The sequence below is a fragment of the Suncus etruscus genome, chromosome 3 (genome assembly GCF_024139225.1).
Source record: "Suncus etruscus isolate mSunEtr1 chromosome 3, mSunEtr1.pri.cur, whole genome shotgun sequence".
Lineage (NCBI taxonomy): Eukaryota > Metazoa > Chordata > Mammalia > Eulipotyphla > Soricidae > Suncus > Suncus etruscus.
This window is the reverse complement of record NC_064850.1, coordinates 8,099,939-8,117,546: the sequence shown is the minus strand read 5'-3', so window position 1 is coordinate 8,117,546 and position 17,608 is coordinate 8,099,939. Positions and strand designations below refer to the sequence as shown.

The window sequence follows — 17,608 nt, the reverse complement described above, 5'->3', positions numbered from 1 at the left end:
CTGACTTGCAAGCATGAGGCCACGCTGAGCGTTGTCCCAGAACCCCTGGCTGGGAGCTCAAGTGCTGCAGCAGAGTGTGGTTTCTGGAGCACAGCCATCTCTCTGTGTGGGAGCACCAACATGTATGATGTCTGAGTCTTAGGGCCAAGAGGGCTGCCCTTGTTAAGCACATGTGTGCGAGTGGAAAGCACAACCAGAAGGTGCATGAACACCACAACTATCTAAGGACCACAATGCAGAGTTGAAACAATACAAGTAAACGTGTCTGACTCTCAATCATCACAACAATAACATCATAGGGAAGGGCCAAAAATCTGCCCTGAGTCTTAAAGAAAATCAATAAATAGAATTGATGAATTTTATTAGGAAATAATTCCTCGACAAGGTCACCATGTAGAGATTTATTTTTATTAAGATCACATTATCTGGGCCTGGAGAGATAGCACAGCGGTGTTTGCCTTGCAAGCAGCCGATCCAGGACCAAAGGTGGTTGGTTCGAATCCCGGTGTCCCATAGGGTCCCCCGTGCCTGCCAGGAGCTATTTCTGAGCAGACAGCCAGGAGTAACCCCTGAGCACTGCCGGGTGTGGCCCAAAAACCAAAACCAAAAAAAAAAAAAAAAAAGATCACATTATCTTTTTGTTTTGTTTTGTTTTGTTTTGGGTCACACCCGTTTGATGCTCAGGGGTTACTCCTGGCTAAGTGCTCATAAATCACCCCTGGCTTGGGGGGATCATATGGGACGCTGGGGGATCGAACCGTGGTCCTTCCTTGACTGGCGCTTGAAAGGCAGGCACCTTAACTCTAGCGCCACCTCACCAGCCCCAAGATCACATTATCTTAAAGAGTGTGAAGGTACCGTATTAGCATGACACAACTAACAATCAAGTCCCAACACTGGTCCACCAAAGTCTAACTGACCCTTTAACCCACTCCATCTCCCTCAACTCCCATTTGGTAACCTCAGTTCTTTTATTTTGGGGAGAGGAATCACATCTGGCGGTGCTCAGGGGTTACTCCTGGCTCTGCACTCAGAAATCGCTCCTGGCAGGTTCGGGGAACCATATGGGATGCTAGGAATCAAACCTTGGTCGGTTGTATGCATGGCAAATGCCCTACCACTGTGCTATCTCTCCAGTTCTGCAGTCAGACATTTAGTTTCCTTTCATTGGATGTTGTCCATCCCCTTGTTTTGTTCCACACATTGGTGAAATCACTCAGCTTTGTCCTTCTCCTTCTGATTTACTCTGCTTAGCACATCCACTAAATCCATTCTTGTTGCAAAGGGGAAGAGTCTAGCTTACGAACTGAGAAGTACTACATTATGCATATATAATATAGCTTTATTCACTCTTTTCTGTAGGACACTCAAGAATTCACTCATCTATTGTAGAGAAAGAGGAGGATAGTTGTCTGGGATAGGGCTAACGTAGCAGAGAGCTTCAGGTTTGGTCCTTGATACAATCTGCTTCCCTCCAACACCTTACATCCTGCAGAGTACTGCATAACCCCTAAGCACTGCTGGCAACATTGGGTGTGATCTCAAGTATACTTTTCTTGGGGCCGGAGCAATGGTGCAAGTGGTAGGGCATTTGCCTTGCATGTGCTAACCTAGGACTAACTGCAGTTCAATCCCCTGGCATCCCATATGGTCCTCCAAGCCAGGAGCGATTTCTGAGTGCATAGCCAGAAGTAACCCTTGAGCGTCACTAGATGTGGCCCATCCACATCTACCACAACTACCCCAAGTGGTAGTTCTAGGGGACAGAGTGGTGGCACAAGCAGTAGGGTGTTTGCCTTGCATGAGCTAACCTAGGACAGACCACGGTTCGATTCCCCAGCGTCCCATATGGTCCCCCAAGCCAGGAGCGATTTCTGAGTGCATAGCCAGGAGTAATCCCTGAGCATCACCGAGTGTGGCCCCAAAACAAACAGAAGTGGTAGTTCTACCATTTGGGGGGGGGCACACCTGGCAGTGCTCAGGGGTTACTCCTGGCTCTGAACTCAGAAATCACTCCTGGTAGGCTTGGGGAGCCATATGGGATGTCGGGGAAACTGGATCTGCTGTGTGCAAGGCAAATGCCTTACCACTGTGCTATTGTTCTGGTCCCAAGTTCTTCCCCCTTTTTTTTTAAGTTTGGGTCATACCCAGTGATGCTCATGGAATTAGGAATTAGGAAACAATTAGGAAACACACCTGGCCATGCTTGAAGAACTATATGGGATATCAGGGATTGAACCTAGGTTGGGTGTGTGCCTTACCTGCTATACTATCTTTCCAGTTCATATTCTTATTTTTTTAAGCAATCTCTATATTGTTTTTATACAGCATTCCCACCAACAGTGAATGAGTTTTCCTGTTTTTTGGGGGGGGGCAAGGCACACTAGATGATGCTCAGGGGTACTCCTGGCTATGCACTCAGAAATTGCTTCTGGCTTGGGGGACCATATGGGATGCCAAGGTATCGAACCGCAGTTTGTCTTAGGCTAGTGCTGGCAAGGCAGATGCCTTACGCCTTACGCTTGTGCCACCACTCTGGCCCTGAGATTTCCTTTCTTATCACAACTTGTCAATATTGGCTCTTCCAAACTTTATGATATGTACTGTTTTCATAGGCGTGAGATGACATTTTTTGTTTGTTTGTTTGTTTGTTTTTTGGGCCACACCTGGCGATGCTCAGGGGTTACTCCTGGCTGTCTGCTCAGAAATAGCTCCTGGCAGCCACGGGGGACCCTATGGGACACCGGGATTCGAACCAACCACCTATGGTTCTGGATCGGCTGCTTGCAAGGCAAACACCGCTATGCTATCTCTCCGGGCCCGTGAGATGACATTTTATTGCTGTTTTTATTTGCATTTACTTAATCATGCACACTTTTTCATTTGCTCACTGATCAGCCATATGCCTTCTTTAGAAAAGTGTCTGTTTATATCCTTGCTCCATTTGTGGATAGAGTCACTAGGTTTTTTTCTGTTGCTGAGTGCCTTTATAGGTCTTGTATATCAACCTTTTACTTGATGTATTGTGTGCAAATATTTCCTCCTATCTAATAATGTCTTTTTCTAATAACTTGAGTTAGTTTAACTATGCAGAAGCTTTCTTTTGGCCTCACACGGTGGTGCTAGGGCTTACTTCTGGTTCTGTGTTCAGGTATCAATCCTGGCAGATTGCAGGGGACCATCAGGGATGCCAGAAATCAAACGTGGGTCAGGTGCATGCAAGGCAACTAACTGCCTCCCACCATTGTTCTGTCTCCATCCCTTGTTAATTTTGTTTTTGTTGTCTTTGTCACCATGATCATCTTCTTGGAGATTCTATAGGCCGAGTCGAGTCTTTATTTTATTTATGGCTACCCAGTTCTCCCAATACCACTTGTTGAAGAGATTTTCTTTGCTCCACTTCATGTATTTAGCTTCTTAGTACTGCTCAAAAATCTGAAGTTTAATTCCAGACTCTCCCCTGTTCCACTGATTTGCAGGTCTATATTTATTGCAGTACCATGCAGTTTGTTTTTATTATTATAGCTTTTTTTTAATATAGTTCAAATCTGGGAAATGTTATGCCTCCTCTATTTCTCTCCCTTTGCATTGCTTTGACTATTCAGGGAGTTGTTTTTGTTTGTGAGCCATACCCAGCAGTCCTCAGAGGTTACTCCTGGCTCTGAGCTCAGAAATTACTCTTGGCAGGTTCTGGGGACCATATAGGATGCTGGGATCAAACTCAGGTTGGCCTTGTGCAAGGCAACTTTTCTTTTTTTTTTTTTTTTTTTTTTTTTTTTTTGGTTTTTTTTTTGGGCCACACTCGTTTTGACGCTCAGGGGTTACTCCTGGCTAAGCGCTCAGAAATCGCCCCTGGCTTGGGGGGACCATATGGGACGCCGGGGGATCGAACCGCGGTCCTTCCTTGGCTAGCGCTTGCAAGGCAGACACCTTACCTCCAGCGCCACCTACCCGGCCCCGCAAGGCAACTTTTCTACCTGCTGTACTCTCACTCTGACTCCTTTACAGGAAGTTTTCTGGTTCCATATACATCTTAGTAGAGTTTGTTTCAAAGACACGAATCTTAATCCCTGTGCTATTTATCTGGCGCCGAATAAAACATCAAAAATAGGAATAAAATGATAGATATGGTCCTGTTGGTCTTCAAGGAAAAAACCCCACTCCCTCCTTCTGGGTTTTACTTGGGCTGGATTGGGAGTCAAAAGAGCACTGGTTAAGCTAATAAAAGAAAATTCAGAGAAAAATAAAACATATTTAACTTTTCTTTGGAGTTTTACATGGCAGTAGCTTCTGAAGAAAATGTGGGTTAACCTTTATCTTCTCTCCTGCTTAAGGGCCTTGAATCATGGAGCTGCGAGGTATTGCCTAAGGAGGAGGTAAATTCATCTTTTCTCTGAGAGGAAGAAAAGGAGAGCATTTGATTATATCTTTAATTAGGAAATGGAATGAGTGAAGAATTGAGTCAGGACAAGAGCTTTTTCTCAGCCTCTTGGGCCTTCATTGCTCTTAGAAGAATATGCGTTCCTAAATCTTGGTAACATCTTTTTGAGACTTTTAGGGATCCTTACATAAAATATCGCACCAAAATAGCACTTACTAGTATATATTGTTCGAGGTTACTGAAAAAATACTCTCTGACTCTGGGGAAGACTGATCTCACGTATAATATTCATTTAAACAATTACCATGAGCCTGGCATTAGAGTAAATGCATATCCTTTAAATTTAATAAGTACTACCTATGTGCAGGGAAAGTTTACAGGTCAAAAAACCCTAAGTTGAAGGATTGACTAATTTATTTCAGCTCATGAATATCCGAGCTTGGATTTCAACTTGGGTATATCTGAGTTCAAAGTTTTTGTCTTTGTCTTTAGGTTTATGATAAGATCTAGTTTTAGTTTTGGTTTTGGTTTTATTTTGTTTTGGGTGACACCCAGTAGTGACAGAGCTAACTCCTAGCTCAGCATTCAGGAATCACTGCTCAGGGGACCATATTGTGTGGAATTGTGGTTAATCCTTATACCACAATCCTGAGGGAAAAGGGAAAGTGGGTCTAGAACAGGGCAACCGCAGGAAATAATCCAAACCAGGTCGGAAGGAGATGAAATGGGCACAGGGACCTTTCCACTATGTGGAGAGAGCAAAGGAAGCCAGCTGGACCGCAGTCAGTAAAGACAGACAGCGAAGACAGAACCATCCCCATGGATGGAGAATAGGTTGGGGAAAAGGGTTGTTTTTTTATTTGTAAAAAGGAGAGCCATAGTAGTTGAAGGTGAAGTTTGATGCACCATATCTGATTAGGGTAAAGGCTGAATATTCCAACAATATGGGTTGCCAGATATCCAACCTGCTGTACTATATATAGCTCTGCCACGAGTTTTTAGTTTATTTGTGTAATATGACTATTTTATAGGCAAAATATTGTTATTGTACATTCTTTTTTTTTTTTTTTTTTTTTTTTGTTCTTGGGCCACACCCGGCGGTGCTCAGGGGTTACTCCTGGCTGTCTGCTCAGAAATCGCTCCTGGCAGGCACGGGGGATCATATGGGACACCGGGATTCGAACCAACCACCTTTGGTCCTGGATCGGCTGCTTGCAAGGCAAACGCCACTGTGCTATCTCTCCGGGCCCAGTTATTGTACATTCTTCTGTGTGAAATGAATGATACTTCCAGCATTCTATCCTGTTCCATTTAAAAAAAAAAGTGTGCTCTTCAATGACACAGACTTTCTTGCTTTAATTCAATAATGATTCAGTACATTGATTCACTGCTGGGTAGAGAACAGAAGCACTGAAACCTTTTTTCAGGGGTTGTAAGTCTTTCGAGCTGTGCTCACATGGTCAAGGGCACTCTCAGTGATATTCAGGCAACCCTGCTGATTGGTTCAATTCCCAGGTTAGCAAGATGCACTGCTTAGGGACCACTAGGGTTGTACCAAGCAGCGCTGGGGGAGGGAAGGATGTGATATGGGAGATCATTGGAATACAGACCTAATGTTTTGAATCTTGAGCAAAAATTATACACAGTCATGACATGGTAATTCATGAATAATCCACAACCCTTGAGGCCCATCCAAAAATGTAATTTTATTATTTAAATTACTACCCTCCAAAATGTCCCTGTTGAATGTTTCCTGGGTAGATAAAAGGGGCTCAGAGAAGCAGAACCACAATCTCCAGTCTCTACTGACTCAGTCTATTCCTTTGGCTGTTTTCCCCTCAGAACTCAGCTATTGCCTCTGGCTCTTTGATTATTCTTTCTTTTCAACCCACAATCAGTATCATGTATCCTTTATGACCACACACCAGTTGAGCTAGTCTCCTCGTTAACGTGTTTGATTGGCACGGGTCCCCTTCTCTTCTACTGGGTAATAATTTTGGTTTGATGATGTTTTGGTTCATTATCTTATCTTTCTTTTTTCAGTTGTTTGCTTTTGGGGCCATGCCCAGTGGTGCTCAGGGGTTACTACTGGCTCTGCTCTCAGGGGTCATTCCTGGAGGAGCAACCAAGGTCAGCTGCATGTAAGACAAACTCTCTTCCCGCTGTACTTTTGCTCCATTTTCTATATTTTTGTTTGTTTTTGGGTCTCACCAGATGGTGCTCAGGAGTTACTCCTGGCTCTGTGCTCAGAAATCGCCTCTGGCAGGCATAGGGAACCATATGGGATGCCTGGATACAAACCACCATCTGTCCTGGATTGGCTCCATGCAAGGCAAATGCCCTACCGCTGTGCTATCTCTCTGGCTCCCTCCAACCCCTCTCTTATCTATTTTTTAGTTTACCAGTCACCCACCATTTGATCGTCTATGTCTTCTACACTCACAACGTGGTCAGCCTGCCAGCAGATTTCTGATAAGCTCAGCTATGTTATCTGAGATATGATTGTAATGGGATAGCAAGTGTTTTATCACTATCCAGTCATGGCCTCTTACATAGCTAGAATTTATTACTCTTTGCATTATCTAACTTTTTAGAACACTGGCACTTTCCAATTCTTTCAGGTATATTTATGAAGTATATTCATATAATGGCATCATTATCCTCTAACCACCACAACACATGCTTAGAGTGAAGTGCATTATAAAGACAGTGAAGGTTCAATAAACTGGGTGCTCAAAGGAGGTAAAGTGATGTGCATATACCCTTTCAGTAACAATATTGCAAGCTACAGTTGCTAAAAGGAAAGAAGAAAGGGCAAGAGAGAGAGAAGAAAGAGAATGAAAATGTCTGAAATAAAGCCAGGGGCTGAATGGAGAACTGGAGACATTGATGGGAGAAATGTGCACTGGTGAAGGGATGGGTGTTGGATAGTATGATTAAGACTCAATCATGGGGCCGGGCGGTGGCGCTGGAGGTAAGGTGCCTGCCTTGCCTGCGCTAGCCTAGGACGGACTGCGGTTCGATCCCCCGGCGTCCCATATGGTCCCCTAAGAAGCCAGGAGCAACTTCTGAGCGCATAGCCAGGAGTAAACCCTGAGCATCACAGGGTGTGGCCCAAAAACCAAAAAAAAAAAAAAAAAAAAAAAAGACTCAATCATAATAACCTTGTAATGATGATTCAAAGTGATTCAATTAAAACTTAGAAAAAAACGGGGCCGGTGAGGTGGCGCTAGAGGTAAGGTGTAAGGTGTAAGGTGTAAGGTGTAAGCGCTAGCTAAAGAAGGACCCCGGTTTGATCCCCCTGCGTCCCATATGGTCCCCCCAAGCCAGGGGCAATTTCTGAGCGCTTAGCCAGGAGTAACCCCAGAACATCAAATGGGTGTGGCCCCTCAAAAAAACAAAAATAACAACAACAACAACAAAAAAAGATAGTGGATGTTTAAAAGCAGGAGTAAATTCTGAAAATTGCCAAATATGGTGCCAAAGCAAAGACAGTCGATGTAAATCTATATTTTAAACAATCTATGTTTTTTTTTTAACAATCTCTTTAATAAGAGATTATATATATTATATATTGCTTTTTGGGCCACACCTGGTGACTCTCAAGGGTCACTCCATGCTCTGCACTCAGAAATCACACCTGGCAGGCTTGAGGAACCATATGAGATGCCAGAAATTGAACCACTGTTGGTCCCTGGTTTGGCCTCATGCAAGGCACACACCCTACCACTGTGCTATCTCTTTGGCCCCTAGTGTTCTGTAGTTTTATTTGTATAGATCTTTCACCTCTTTGATTAAGCTGATTCCCAATATTTGATTTTCTGAGGCAAAATTGTGAATTTTTTGTTAATTTCTCTCTCTTCTACTTCAGAATTTGCATTTAGTAAAACCATGGACTTTTGCAAGCTAATTTTGTAGGCTGCCAATCTTTTTTTTTTTTTTTTTTTGTTTGGCCACACCCGGTGATGCTCAGGGGTTACTCCTGGCTATGCGCTCAGAAGTCGCTCCTGGCTTGGGGGACCATATGGGACGCCAGGGGATCAAACCATGGTCTGTCCTAGGTCCATCCTAGGCTAGCGCTGGCAAGGCAGACACCTTACCTCTAGCACCATCGTGCCGGCCCCATAGGCTGCCACTCTACTATACAGATCTATTATTTCTAGGAATCTTTCTTTGGTAATCATTAGGGTTTTCTAAATATAGTATCATGTCATCTACATAATAGTGAGAACCTGACTTCTTTTGCTATCTGGATGTCCTTAATATCTTTTCTTATCTAATTGCTATGGCAAGTACTTCCAGTACCATATTGAATAGAAGTGGTGAGCATAGGCAACCTGGTCTTACGCCTAATCTTAGAAAGCTTGTGGTTTATACCCATTGATTATGTTTGCTATGGACTTGTGGTAAGTGACATTGAATAAGTTGAGGATAGTCCCTTCATTCCCATTCTACTGAGTTTTTTTTTTCTTTTTTTTCTTTTTGGGTTACACCTAGTGACATTCAGGGGTTACTCCTGGCTATGCGCTCAGAAATCACCCCTGGCTTTGGGGACCATATGGGACATTGGGGAATCAAACCACGGTCTGTTCTAGATTAGCGCATGCAAGACAAATGCCCTACCTACTGTGCCACCACTCCAGCCCCTGAGATTTTCTAAAATCATGACTGGATGTTAGATTTTGACATATGCTTTCTCTGATTCTACTGATAAAATCATGTTTTTTTTTTGTTTTGTTTTGGATTTTGGTTTTTGGGTCACACCTGGCAGCGCTGAGGGGTTACTCCTGGCTCTATGCTCAGAAATCGCTCCTGGCAGGCTCAGGGAACCTTATGGGATGCTGGGATTCAAACCACCATCCTTCTGCATGCAAGGCAAATGCCCTACCTCCATGCTATCTCTCCAGCACCTGGCAGCGCTCAGGAGTTACTACTGTCTCTTTGCTCAGAAATCACTCCTGGGGGCCGGAGAGATAGCATGGAGGTAGGGCGTTTGCCTTGCATGCAGAAGGATGGTGATTCGAATCCTGGAGTCCTATATGGTTCCTCAAGCCTGCCAGAAGCAAAAACCGAAAACCAAAAAAAAAAAGAAAAGAAAAAAAGAAATCGCTCCTGGCAGGCTTGGGGGACCATATGGAACCCCGGGATTCAAACCACCTTAACTCCATGCTATCTCTCCAGCCCCAAATTATGTTTTTATTTATTTTGGGTTTTTAGGCCACACCTCATGGTACCTAGGGGTTACTCCTGGCTCTGTTCTCAGAAATTTCTTCTGGCAGCCTTGGGGGCCATATGGAATTACATGTATCAACCCTGGGTCAGTCGCATACAAGACAAATGCCCTACCTGCTGTACTATAGCTCCAACCTCTATACCATGATTTTTTTTTTTTTTTTTTTTTTTGGTTTTTGGGCCACACCTGGCGGTGCTCAGGGGTTACTCCTGGCTGTCTGCTCAGAAATAGCTCCTGGCAGGCATAAGGGACCATATGGGACACCGGGATTCGAACCAACCACCTTTGGTCCTGGATCGGCTGTTTGCAAGGTAAACACCGCTGTGCTATCTCTCAGGGCCCTATTTTTTCTTTTATTGATATAATGCATTTTATTGTGTATGTTAAATCATCCTTGCGTAACTAGGATTCACCCCAGTTATGATCTATTTAATTAGTCGTTGGACTTTATTTGCTTTTATTTTTTGGATCTCACTCAGTGATGCTTATTAAGGGTTATTCCTAGTTCTGCACTCAGGAATTACTCAGTGCTCAGGGAATCATATGGGATGCTGGGAATTGAGCCCTGATCAGCTGTGTGGAAGGCAAGCATATAACCAACTGTACTATCTGTCTGGTACCTATTTTGCTGAGGACCTTTGCATCTATTTTCATCTGGGATATTGTCCTGTAATTTTTTTTCTTGGTGGTATTTCTGTCTGCTCTTGGAATAAGAGTAATGTTTACTTCATAGATACTGTTTGGGAGTATTTCTGTTTCTTTTCTTTTCTTTTCTTTTCTTTTCTTTTCTTTTCTTTTCTTTTCTTTTTTGTGGTTTTTGGGTCACACCCGGCAGTGCTCAGGAGTTATTCCTGGCTCCAGACTCAGAAATTGTTCCTGGCAGGCACGGGGGACCATATGGGGCGCCGGGATTCGAACCGATGACCTCCTGCATGAAAGGCAAACGCCTTACCTCCATGCTATCTCTCCGGTTCCAGTATTTCTGTTTCTTGAATTTCCAGAAAGAGTTTACAAAGCATTGGGAATGAGTTTTCTGTAAAGTTTTGAAAAAACTCACCTTTGAATTCGTCTGGCCTGGGTTTTTGTTTTTGGGAAGACTTGATTTGCATGTTAATACCTTCCTTCCTTCCTTCCTCCCTCCCTCCTCCCTCTCTCCCTCCCCCTCCCTCTCCCTCCCTTCCCCTCCCTCCCTTGCTTGCTCCCTTCCTTCCTTCCTTCCTTCCTTCCTTCCTTCCTTCCTTCCTTCCTTCCTTCCTTCCTTCCTTCCTTCCTCCCTTCCTCCCTTCCCCTCCCTCCCTCCCTCCCTCCCTCCCTCCCTCCCTCCCTCCCTCCCTTCCTTCCTTCCTTCCTTCCTTCCTTCCTTCCTTCCTTCCTTCCTTCCTTCCTTCCTTCCTTCCTTCCTTCCTTCCTCCCTCCCTCCCTCCTGGCTCTATGCTCAGAAATTGCTCCTGGAAGACTGGGGGACCATATGGGATGCCGGGATTCGAACCACCATCCTTCTGCTTGCAAGGCAAATGCCTTACCTCCATGCTATCTCTTCGGCCCCACATTTTAATTTCTTTGATAGTAACAAGTCTGTTAGATATTCTATAGCTTCTTTAAAAAAATTCTTTTTTGGCTATCACTGGTGGTATTCAGGGATGATTCCTGGCTCTGTGCCCAGGAATCACTCCTGGTGGACTTGGGGGAGTCAAGTGGGTGCTGGAGATTGAATCTGCCCTACTCACTAGCTAATGCTCTGGTTCCATTGCATATCTTCTTGATTCAGCCTTGAGAGGTAATAAGTATCCAAGAATTTATCCATTTCTTCTAGATTCTCTTGTTTCATGGCATATAAATTTTCTAGGAAATCTCTGATCTTCTAAATTTCTGTGGTATCTATTGTGACATATTCCCCTTTATTTTGGATTAGGTTTATTAGGACTCTTCCTTTGTTAGTCTTGATAGTGGTTTATAAATCTATTGTCAATGAACCAGCTTTTGGTTTCATTAATTTTATGGATTGAATTTTTGGATTTCAATTCATTGATTATTGCTCTAAGTTTTATTATATCCATCCTCCTGTCTGCTTTGTGCTACTTTTGTTGCTCATTTTCTTTCTTTTCTTTCTTTCTTTCTTTCTTTCTTTCTTTCTTTCTTTCTTTCTTTCTTTCTTTCTTTCTTTCTTTCTTTCTTTCTTTCTTTCTTTCTTTCTTTCTTTCTTTCTTTCTTTCTTTCTTTCTTCTTTCTTTCTGTCACACCTGGCAGTGATCAAGGGTTATTCCTGGCTCTATGCTCAGAAATTGCTCTTGGCAGGCTCAGAGGACCATTTGGGTTGCTGGGATTCAAACAACCGTCCTTCTGCATGCGAGGCAAATGCCCTACCTTCATGCTAACTCTCTGGCCCCAGTCTAATTGCTTTCTTTCTTTCTTTTTTTTTTTTTTCTTCACAAGCCACAGGTCCCATTGTCACCACGGCAATGTGCCTGCTGTGATGGAATCATGACTTGTGGGTCAATGTGTCCACATTCACTTGTCTGGGCCCCAGGAGCAGCCAGGCCCACAGGCACCAAGAATGAGGTCATTTTCTAATTTCTTAAGCAGTTCCAGCCAATTTATTTATGTGAGCTCGTTTTTTCCTTCTTGATCAATACTTGCAAAACTATAAACTTTCTTCTTAACATCAGCTTTTATGCCCCATAAGTTCTGGTAGGTCATGTCTTCATTCTTGTTTATTTCCAGGAATCTGGTTTTGGTTCTGGTTCGAATTTCTGATTCTCTTGATGACCCACTGGTTACTCAGTAGTGAGCTGTTATAATTTCCAAGTTTTTACTTCTCCATTTCTGTTTGTGGTTGATTATTTTCAGTGTATCATGGTCTGAGAAGATATTTGATACAATTTTATTCTCTTGATTTTACTGACTAGTTTGTTGCCCAACATATGGTCTATTTTGGAGAATATCCCATGTGAATTGTAGAATAATGTGTATTCAGCTTGTTGGAGAAAAGCCATATACATACATATATATAATACACATAGGTATTTGTATGCATGTACTATCCTCTATTTCTTTTTTCATATACAGTATTTTCTTTTTTTGGTGGGGGCCATACCCGTTAGATGCTCAGGGGTACTCCTGGCTATGCGCTCAGAAATCGCTCCTCAAGGGCCTGGAGAGATAGCACAGCGGTGTTTGCCTTGCAAGCAGCCGATCCAGGACCAAAGGTGGTTGGTTTGAATCCCGGTGTCCCATATGGTCCCCCGTGCTTGCCAGGAGCTATTTCTGAGCAGACAGCCAGGAGTAACCCCTGAGCAACACTGGGATTGGTCCCCCCCCAAAAAAAAACAAACAAAAAAATCGCTTCTCACTTGGGGGGACCATATGGGATGCTGGGGATCAAACCGCGGTCCATCCTACTCTAGCGCTTGCAAGGCAGGCGCTTTACCTCTAGTGCCACCTTCCCGGCCCCCATATACAGTATTTTCATGCTCAGTTTTAGTTTGGTTGATCTATAAAGAGGTGAAAAAGTGGTTAGATCATTACTGTTTCATGGTCTTCCTTCATTCCTATACACCTTCTCACACCCAACATCCTTCTTCTAGCATTTATTTTTGCCATGGTAAATCAGTTCAGAGATTCCAATGCTTTTGTTCTTTTGTTATTTCCCTACTATGCTCTTAATATACTATATATAAGAGAAATAGTTCTGTATCACTCTCTCTTGGCTGACTTCACTTAGCATGATCTCCAGTTCCATCCACATAGCAACAAATTGCATGATTTTGTCTTTTCTTATGGCCAAGAAGTATTCCATTTTGTGTACCTACCAATTTCTTTATCAAGTCATCTGTTCTTAGACACTGGGATTTTCTCCAGATATTGCCTGCCATAAATAGTGCTGCAGTGAGCAGAGGAGCATATTTGAACAAATGACTAAAAGTTTTTAGGCCATTGGGATAGATGACCAGAAATGGAACTGCTAGGTCATATGGAAGATAACTTCTTAGTTTTTTTTTTTTAACTTTATTTATTTATTTATTTATTTATTTATTTATTTATTTATTTGTTAGTTTTTGGGCCACACCCAGCGGTGCTCAGAGGTTACTCCTGGCCCTGCACTCAGAAAACGCCCCTGGCAGGCTGGGGGACCATATGGGATTCCAGGAATTGAATTAAACTGGGTCCTTCCTAGGTCGGCTGCATGCAAGGCAAATGCGCTACCGCTGTGGTATCTCTCTGGCCCCCAACTTCTTAGTTTTTTTGAGGTGTATTCTTATTACTTTCTGATAGGTGGACAAGTTGACATTCCACTATTTGTGGATTAGGGTTCAAGGAACAATTTGTCCTTGTTTTTTTTTTTTTTTTTTTTTTTTGGTTTTTGGGCCACACCTGGCGTTGCTCAGGGGTTACTCCTGGCTGTCTGCTCAGAAATAGCTCCTGGCAGGCACGGGGGACCATATGGGACACCGGGATTCGAACCAACCACCTTTGGTCCTGAATCGGCTGCTTGTAAGGCAAACACCGCTGTGCTATCTCTCCGGGCCCATGTCTTTCTTGTTTTAACTGACTGAAAAATTGTGATTTACTATGTCATTAATGATGGTTTTCCATGTATATAATTCCAACACTACACCAAGGAACACTGTCCTTACATAGGCAAGGACACTCACATTTAAAAGACCTGCCCATTTCAGCTACTCAGCCATTAAGTAAAGATGAAAGCTTAGAAATGAATTGTCTTTACAGCAAGCCATAATTTGCAAGCAAAATCCCCATTCTTCAAAATGTGAAATGTTCTGAGCAACAGCTGTGAGCATTGCAAATGTGCACTACTTCTTAACAGTTCGGCTGTTGCCAAGGGAAATTGAGTTGGCTTTAAGGAAATTTTCCCTTATTTTTAATTCTGCATTTATCCCCAATCAGATTGAGCAAACAGATTTTGCATGATTGGGACTATGAGCTTTTCTTTCATTATTATTATTTAGTTTTTGGGCCGCACCCACCAGTGATCAGGACTAATTCCTGGTTCTGAAACCAAGGATCACTCCTGGCAGGCTCAGGGAAGGATATGTGATGTTGGGAACTGAACTTGGGTGGGCCTCGTACAAGGAAACGCTCAGCCAGCTGTACTCTAGCTCTGGCCTCTGGGCCAAGGAGACTGGAAATGTGATGTGCAAAGTTACTGGAAGACAGGAAGGAGACTTGATATTCTAATCAGTCTTAAAGATCTAGTGGAGGTGAACTTAATCAGAGCACCAATGGGCACAACATATATGCATTGACCAATCATTGAGTTAGTAAGGGAAGCTGAATCCATGTCAAAGAACTGACTTTTCCAGTTTCTCATTTCATTCAAAACAGGGCTTTTTTTTTTTTTTTTCCTTTTCCAATCATTCATAGCACAAATCCCACCCTTCGCCCTATTAGAGCTATTTCTGGGAGTCTTCAAAGAAGTGTGCAATTTCTCAGTATTAAAAAGAAATGAAATGCCTTTTGTGTGTATGGTCAGTTTTCTGTATATATACACTTGGTACATTTGCATATGATATATGTAGTTTTTATACAGATGGCTCTATTTTTTTTAACTCTAAAGAAAACATGATATAATGTTGAGGGAAAAAATAAACTATACAATGTCATATACAATATAAAAAAACCCCACTCACAAACCAAAACCAAACCTCTGGCGAGGATGCACCCCAAAATGCAAATTGTATTATCTCTGAGTTCATGAATCAGGAATGTTAACTTTTTTTGACCTTTTCCCCCCTTTCACTTTCCAAGTTGATTTTTTGTTATCATGAATAACCAATAGATCTATGTAGAATAAATTTACATAGAACAGTCCAAGAATATGTACCATTTGGCCTCGGGTTCCCTAAGTATGCAAACACACCCTTCGAATATAAGATCGCTTGTTTGGTAAGGTTTAGGCAAATTCTTCTCCAGAAACTCTTTCTGATTCCATTCACTCATTAAAAAAAAAAGTCACCTACACGACCCAGTAGGGTTTCCAAGAGCCATAAATAAATGTCTTCTTGCCCAGTGTAGACGCTTCTTCCCTCTTGCATTAGCTGCATGCACCCAGCTGCCCTGCAACCGAGATCCGCAGAGCTCCAGAGAGTCAAAACTGAGGTGTAGGGAAAAGGAGACGAGGGGGAGAGGATCGGAGCCCCCAAACTACACCTGCCTGGGGTTTAGATTTCCCTGCCTGGCTTCCCCCACCAGGTTCAGCAGCAGGAGCCACTGCAGGGGGAGTTTGACAGGAGGCTGCTAGGGCCCACAATTTGCACAGGTGGGGACACTTTCATCTCTGCAACCCGGTTCTCGTCCTGAGTGGGGTATCCCCGAGGCCCCCCAAAAGGGCCCTTCTGGCTGCCAAGAAGGGCGCGATCACTCAGGGCTCCCCAGGTTTGCCTCCATCCATAGGCGACCTTTGCCATTCTCTCCTGGAAGATGTCCGCTGCCTCTCGGGCGTCTTCCGCATTGCGCGCAAACCCATCCGGCCTCTGTGCCAACCGTACGCACACCTACAAGGTGGAAGGCGAACTCTCTCTTTTCTCTCTTTTTCCCTTTCTCACCCTCGCTCTCTTTCTTCCAGCAAAACGCCCGCCTCGCTCTTCCCCAAAGCAGCCAATCCAAAGTCCTGGCGGAAGCGGCTTCAAGGCGGCTGGAAGGGCTGCATCCGGGTCTTTCTCATTTCGGGCCAATCAGCGGCCGCCTTTCTCTTCCCACCCTCCGCCCCTCCCTTTTTCCCGCCGCCAATCCTTCTCCATCGCCTCTCAGCCGAACCGTGCTGGCGCGGGAGGGAGCGAGTGAGTGAAGGCGGCGGCTAGCCAATAAGACGCCGCTTCCAGTTTGAAGCCACCAATGAGCGGGCGGCGAGGGCGGGCGCTGCGTCAGCCACCAGGTTCGGTTGCGCGTATGCCATGGACTCAGCCGCCCGGTGATATTGACAATAGGCGAACGAGAGAAAGGGAAGGAAATTGACGAGGAAATTTACAAGGAATTTGACAGGGAATTTACAAGGAATTTGACAGGAAATTGACAAGGAAATTGACAAGGCGGAAATCGGCGACTCTGGCAGCGGCGGCTCCAGCTCCAGCGGCTCCTCCTTTTCCTCCTCCTCCTCTTCTTCCTCCTCCTCCTCCTCTTCCTCCTCCTTCCTCCTTCGGCTGCCGCTGCGGAACCCGTCTTCCTCCCTCCCTGCCCCCCCTCCCCACGTCGTCGCCGCTGCCGCTGCCGCTGCCGCCGCCGGGTCCAGAGCCAAAGGAGCAGAAGGAGGCGCCGCCCGCTGGGAATGTGAGCGCGGAGCCCGGAGCACCAGCGGAGCGGAGCGGAGCGGATCGGAGCCGCCACGGGGGTCGCTGGCGAGTCGATTGATGGGAAGGACCCGGCCCCGCGGGGGAGGATCGTGAGGCCGTCGCCCGAGCTGCAGGTCCGGCCGTGAGGCCTAAAAAGAGGCGCCGCCGCCGCCGAGGAGGAAACCGGACGGGTCCCCCCCCCTCCTTCCCACTCCCCAATCGCTGTCCGGATCTGCTCCCCCTAAATCCTGCATCACTCACTCACACCCCGGGCCCGTCACCCGCCCCCCTCTGCGGCCCCCTCCTGGCTCCCGCCCCTCGAGACCTCAGATCAGCTTCGGGTTCTTCTCCACAAGCTCCAAGGTAACTTGGCCTGGCTTGGCCTGGCCTGGCTTGGCCTCCTCCTCCTCCTCCTCCTCCTCCTCCTCCTCCTCCTCCTCCTCCTCCTCCTCCTCCTCCTCCTCCTCATTCTCTTCCTCCTCCTCCTTCATCTTCTCCTCCCTGGAGTCCTTTGCAGGGGAAGCCTGCAGGGCACCCGGCCTTGGAAGGCCTGGCCCCAGACCTTGGGGTAGGGTAGGGTGGGGTGGGATGCCTTTTTTGGGGTGCGGTGTTAAGGAGAGACAGGGAGCACCCACTAGTCCCACTTGTCTGATTTAGCTGCAAATGCTTCTCCTTTTCCCCTCTGACTCCCATCCCCCCCCCTTTTTT

At 45.0% G+C, this 17,608-nt stretch overlaps 1 non-coding gene across 1 annotated transcript; it reads right to left on the bottom strand.

Annotated features, from left to right (window-relative positions):
- Positions 1-12,042: 12,042 nt before the first annotated feature.
- LOC126005009 (small nucleolar RNA SNORA1) lies at positions 12,043-12,176 on the bottom strand. The gene has a single exon (XR_007494196.1). It is a non-coding gene; the product is annotated as a small nucleolar RNA SNORA1 (small nucleolar RNA).
- Between the last annotated feature and the right edge of the window lie 5,432 nt (positions 12,177-17,608).